This window comes from Lontra canadensis, unplaced genomic scaffold, assembly GCF_010015895.1.
Source record: "Lontra canadensis isolate GAN:19392208 unplaced genomic scaffold, GSC_riverotter_1.0 scaffold76, whole genome shotgun sequence".
Classification (NCBI taxonomy): Eukaryota; Metazoa; Chordata; class Mammalia; order Carnivora; family Mustelidae; genus Lontra; species Lontra canadensis.
Window position 1 is genome coordinate 8,688,193 of NW_022631070.1, and position 6,376 is coordinate 8,694,568.

Consider the following 6,376-nt stretch of genomic DNA (forward strand, 5'->3'; position numbering starts at 1 on the left):
CTAGTTCTTTGGATACCCGCATTCTACAGAAATAGAGTTAAGACGCGGCCATTTCCAAGAAAAACAGTAAACACTGTGTAGTGTTTCCTAAAGCATATGACACTAACTGGAACGTGGGGTGAGATGGCCGGCACCTGGCAGCTTGGCTTGGAGCCGGCATGGGAGGCAGGCAGGGCCAGGCCCCAGAGGACCGGCCCTGAGAAGGGGCACATGCTGACTCTGTGAGCATCCCATCCTCCATACTCACCTACAAAATAGGATCTGAGTCAAGGATTTTGTGAGGATTGAGCGAGGGACTTTTGAAACATGTGTGTCCACCTACCACAAGGTAACTGTCCAATACGTTCGCTTTACATAAAACATCTCTAAAACAGCATCACAAAAGTCGATACATATTTTACCTTTATAGATATGAAGATAATGACTCAGGAGCTAAGGCCATTTTCAAGGTCACGCAAGATGACAGCGGGCATTCACCCAGGCGTGGGCACCTCCGAAGCCTGACTCTCCACACCTTACAGCTGCTTCTGACCTTGCCCAGATTCTACCCTCGAATGTCTGTACAAGTCGGAAAGTTCCAAACTTTGGGGGTAGTGATAACACAGCACACAGCTCCCGTCATAAAAAAAAGAACACTTTTACTCTGATTTTCTCCTGCTACACAGAATAACATTTTTTTCCTCCACAATTACAATTTTAAAAAGTGACTATGTGTGGGAGAATAATTTGAAAGATAGTATCAACGTCAGGAAGTTCAAACATAGCAATTATGCATGCAGTACTTTTTAAGAAACTCTCTGAATATGAGAATAATATTGGCAGCAAATCTATCTCCCTGACATTGCTTTGTAAGTGCTGGAAGTTGCCCTGTACAGTAGCCTCTAGTAGAGGACAGCCCTGTTTTGTAAGTGTGAATATCTGAGTGGTCAGATGGGCGAGCCCGGGGTCCCAGTGCTCTGCTCAGCCCCACCCTTGGACGTGGAGCTTCTACAAGCACCCTTGGGAGTGAGCATGTCACATGCAAAGTTAGCCACCTTGCTGAGCTACCACGATCCCACATCCCTGGTATTTCCCAGGGCTGATAAGCAATTATCGCAGCCTTTAATTAATTAATACAGGTTGTTCTGGTCAAGGGACTTCATTTTTAAAATTCCCCCCCAGTGAAGGAATCTTAAGTCCCTTCAAGGTCATGCTGACAATTCATGTGACAATTACGTCCAAACGCAGGCAGCAACTTGGCAGAAACAGCAGGATAGCTGTGACCAGGCTATATGGGAGGATATACCAAGCTGGCCCTCGCTCCCGGGTGCGATGAAGCCATGGGCTAATTTCTACAAAGTCGCCTCTCAAAACCCCATTTTAAAAATATTTTCCATGACAAGACCAGGAAACAACATCAGGACTTCAAACGATATCCTTTTTCACCATAAACAAGCAATTATCTTTTGTGATTTTTTCCAAACATGAGATAAAAATATCCGGATAATCAAAATGTTCAAGAGCCCCAAGCCGACGACCCCACCTCTTTTTTCCAGATCATGTGCCGTCAAAAGAAGTTTCCTACTGGAGTTTTCAGTCGGCAATCGTTGCACAGTGTACTGGTTGGCATTGACTTAGAATCGTACATCACATCTGTGGTCGTTAAGGACCTCATTACCCCATTGTTTCAGTTGCTAAGTTGAGTTACATAAAACACTTAGAAAAAACATGTTAAGAGGCATGTTCTTAAATGAATTTTTAATCTTCATTGTATTTTAGTCTCGATTTACTGCACAAAGTGGTGACATTTTCAGATTTTTAAATTTACCAGTGAGTAGTCAGCCAACAGATACAAAATCCCATCCTTGAAAGTCTTGCAAAGACTGGAATTTTTTTTTTTAACTTTTCACCAGTTGAGCTATTGTGAACACTGCCTTCTTTATTACCATTTTTGCTTAAGTGGCCAGATATGGATGCTTTTCATTATTAAATTCGATTTGTGAGCAGAGCCTGCCTTCTTAGTGTAGCTGTTACTGACAGCTGCAAGTGGGACAACATAGGAGTGAAACTACCCCAGCAGTGGCCTGAGGCGGGTCTGTACCAACCAACACTCAGAAGCCACCACACCTGCTTTCCATCCATCCTTACTAACAAGCCCAAAGCAAAGACACAAGTGATAGAAAACAAACTAACCATTACCAGCTGGTACTTGCAGATGTCAAAACAAAGGAACGTCATGGGGGGCGGGGACACCTGAATTCTATAACTTGCAAATGTGTGTGCTGAGAGTCTAGAACTTTCCTCACTCCGTGATGTTGGGACCGAGAGGCTTGTATTCTCAACACGCAACAGGCGACCACGATTTCTGAAGGGAAAGATGCAAAATTTATAAAAGCAAGTTGAACGGTCAAAATAAGTACTTTTCATGTTTCAGGAACTTTGTGCATCTCTGATCCAGTCTCTATAGATAAACGAGTTTCCATGTCTCATCTTTGATTAGGGTTTGGAACAGGCCAATTTGCTTTGGAAGAGCTGCGAACAGTGGCACCCATTGTCTCCCCAGCTGTGAGGGCCAGCGTTCATTATCTGAGGGAACAATGACATGCGGAAGAGACAGGGCTGCGTTAAAAATGCTCACAGCCGTATCTGCTGCTCACATTTCAATATTTTCTCAATTGAGACAGTCCTTCAGAGGGAGAGACAGGAAGGCACGGTATCGACCGGTCTTATTTTGCGGCTTGCAAACTGGTTTGCTTGCCAGGGCAACGGACATTCTTTGAAATAGGGTGTTATGCTCAACAAAACATGCTCAGTAATATCACAGGTTCTATTGAAGAAATAGCATGAAGCCAGGGGAAAAAACAGCGGAGGGTTAAATAAGACCAGACTGATTAATTACAAACTTATGATTCTTTACAGATTTGATTCCATAGAATAGAAATCTTCCAGAAATAGTTTCGTTGGATTCTGTGATTCTCTTAGATGGACGGGGGTACTTCAGCTCATACTTCATTCTGTTCCAGAAGGGAAGGATTGGTGATGATAGAAACTATGTGTGCACGTGCATCTGTGTGTGCGCATCCCCGTGGGGTGTGTGAGTGTGCACGGGTGTGCATGTGAACATGTGTGTGTGCACATCTGTGTGCAGGCACCCATAGTTGTTCGTGAAAAACAAGAAATATGCTTCTGTTCTAGAAGTCTTTAAAACCCCAGTGTCCAGACTCGATTACAGCCGCTCATAAATAACCGACTAAAATTAGTTTTCACAAATCCATTCTCACAGGAAAAGTGAAGAGGAAACAGTATTTAGAAAGTTTAAAAAAAAAGTGAAGGAAGTGTTCATGGGGAAAATCGGGAAAGTTAAAGACCTTGGGACTAAGAGGAACCGAATATTTCTATTTTTACTTCATGGCTTCATGTTGAAGGGCTGTCTCTTCTGGGAAGCCTTCCAGGATTGCTGCCGTTGAAAGAGCAAACTCCTCACTCACCACGATTTCTTTATATTCCTTCCTCCCCATCGTCACTTTCTGGCTGCAGACAATTGTGTTTGTTTTGTTCTGTTTTCAGACGGTTGGCGGTGAGTCTTGCCCCCAAGAAGACAACCAGGAGATGCATCCTTTTCATCACTGTGTGTCTAGACTCAGGAGAGCCTGCAACATACTAACTCAATGAAATGAGGAAGAGTAACTGGTACGAGCCCAAAAATCCTTCTACAGATTCATATCTACAAACGAATGAGCCTCGTTTTCCACATGTGAACAAAGAAAGCATGGTAACTTCCTTTTTCTGCTAAAAATACATCTATCACTTATAAATGCTGTAAATCTCACACCAATTATTTTTGGTACTTGTCATTGATCAAGGATTAAATTGAAAGCATGGATTTACCAGTGTTCCCCATGACTTTTAGGGGAAAAGCAACTTCATCATTTTGGTGGTGGCTTTGCAAAGGGAATTTGCATGTCCTTGTTAAAACCCAAAACACATGGAGACCAGCTTGGAGAAATTCCATGAGCAGACGAGAGTTTAGTCACATGAAGTTTAATTTCACTTATTTTGCAAGACTAACTTGACCTGGGTCATCTGTCATTCATGCCACTGGAAATCATAAGCAAAACTGAAGGTGTTTCCCAAGGCAGGTCTAAGGTAACCACCAACGGACTCCCTGTCATTTCAGAGCACTCTTACATTGTGACCTGTCACCGTGAAGACGACACCATTTCTGTCTGCTCTGCACCTAAGCTGTGCGTGACCGTGTATACCCCCGAGCCCCGTTTCAGGTGTGGCTGCAGAGCTCCGTGTTCTCCAGCTGCCTGTGTGGGGTGTGCACCGCAAACCCGCACGGAGTAGCCCCGCAGTGAGGCACTGGTGTTCCTTCTGTCTTTGCTGGACTTCTGCACCTTTTTAAGCTACTTTCAGTTATTGCTTTTTCCTTAAATCTGAACATGCAATTATTACCATTTATACCATTTCAAAAATAGAGAATTAAGCACACTAAGTCCATTATTTTTTTAGAAGAATGAGTCATTGGTAATCAGGATGCCGTGACAGAAAGTATGTATAGGAATTTTACCAAAAAACTCTTAATTTTGCTACATTATACTATAGCTAGAAAGAATTTGGTTTGTTCCTCTATTTTGTTTCCATAACATTTGACTTAACTAACCATCTAAAACCCTTTTGAAACTGAGATCATTAGGAAACAATATCTAATGCTGAAAAGTAGTACACGTGTTAAGTTGACTTGAACATTGTAATTAAATCCCTTAAAGAATTTATTCTTTAATAAAATATAATAAAGTGATGATGATGATGATATAAGCTAACAGAACGTTTCGGGTCTCTTCCACACACTACCTTTTTTCATGCTTGTTATATGCCTGTGTTTACATAGGAGGCTCTGTCCCTGGGTGTGTCCGTGTCTGTCTGTGTGTGTATATCACTGTGTGTGTGCACATGATCTGAAACTATCTGCTAAGGTTAAATCTTAAAGTCATGGGTTCTAAGGAATCTGGCTTAATAAGGACTTCCAGAAGACAACATTATAGAATGTCGGTTTATATTCTCCTCTACAACATTTATGGTATTCATTACTGTTCTTGGAATTTAGTTTTGAAAACTGAATTTGGCGAGGATCTCCCAATCTTACCTAATTGGATACTCCTGGTCTCCTGAATAAGCCATCCTTTCCCCAACTGATCAGAAATACTACTTTATCCTGGGGTCATCTCTGGATTATTCTGGATTATTATAATCATCATCTCTGGATTATTTTGTATCATGGTACAATCCATCATACCACACAAGGTGCAACACCTTCTCACTATGTCATTATTCTCCTCCTGAAACAGGACAGAAACCTACAAATAAGAAGAAACAGAAACAAGCGGGAAAGGAAAAGGAGGAAGGGGAAGAAGGCCTGCATTTCTTGAGAATTTATTCTCAGCCAGAATTTTTGCTGAGTGAAACACAACTCCACAAAGTTAAGGTCTTTTCTCCATCCTTACCGGGATCAGCCACTGAATTACAATCATTTTTTCTTCCCCCGTGGAAGATTAGTATGTGATAGGTGGCTGTGGTAGAGTAAGTTTTAGGTTTCTAGCGAGAATGCCTGAGTTCGAATATGGCCTTCCCCCCTTCCCCTACGTAGAGTTTCAGTGAGGCCCGGATAAGATGTCTTATATGTGCGCATAAGAGCAAGAAATTTCCATATGGGAATGGGTAGCCATGCATTTTTCGTTTTAAAGATGACCAAATATGTGTATTACGTTCCCATTTTAAACGTCACTGAGATTAATATATTTCTTTTTAATTTTGTGAACATACTAATGAGTTGAACACATCGAGTTTAAATGCTGCACATGAGCTGGGCCCCAGTGACTCTTTTTTTTTTTTTTTTAATATGGAAAGCTTCACGGATTTGCGTGTCATCCTTGCGCAGGGGCCGTGCTAATCTTCTCTGCATCGTTCCACTTATAGTGTATGTGCTGCAGAAGCGAGCGCCCCCGTGACTCTTGATGTGGCACTAGACTGGGCTCCATCTGGGAAGAGAGAGGTCATGTGGAATGAGATTAAACCAAGCTGAGCAAACAGGGTCCCACAGTAGGACTCCCTTTCCCAGTGCATTTGAGCAGGTAGTTAAAAGCTTCAGGATTTGAGAGAGGAACAGCCAGGAAGAGCTATCATCACTCTGTAATGCACCATAAATGCTAAAAATAGAAACCTTAATTCAAAACGTGAGTTCAAATTTAGATGTAAATACATTCTATAATATAAAATAATCCTATCACACATCTGACATATATTACTCCGTCTAAATTATTTATATTTTGCTTACAAACAGTCCATATTCATAAATATCATGTTTGGATTGATTTATTTTTGTCTTTATACACAG

General features: G+C 41.7%; 1 non-coding gene across 1 annotated transcript; it reads right to left on the bottom strand.

Annotated features, from left to right (window-relative positions):
* Positions 1 to 5,875: 5,875 nt before the first annotated feature.
* LOC116881728 lies at positions 5,876 to 5,982 on the bottom strand. The gene has a single exon (XR_004385475.1). It is a non-coding gene; the product is annotated as a U6 spliceosomal RNA (small nuclear RNA).
* Positions 5,983 to 6,376: the final 394 nt, after the last annotated feature.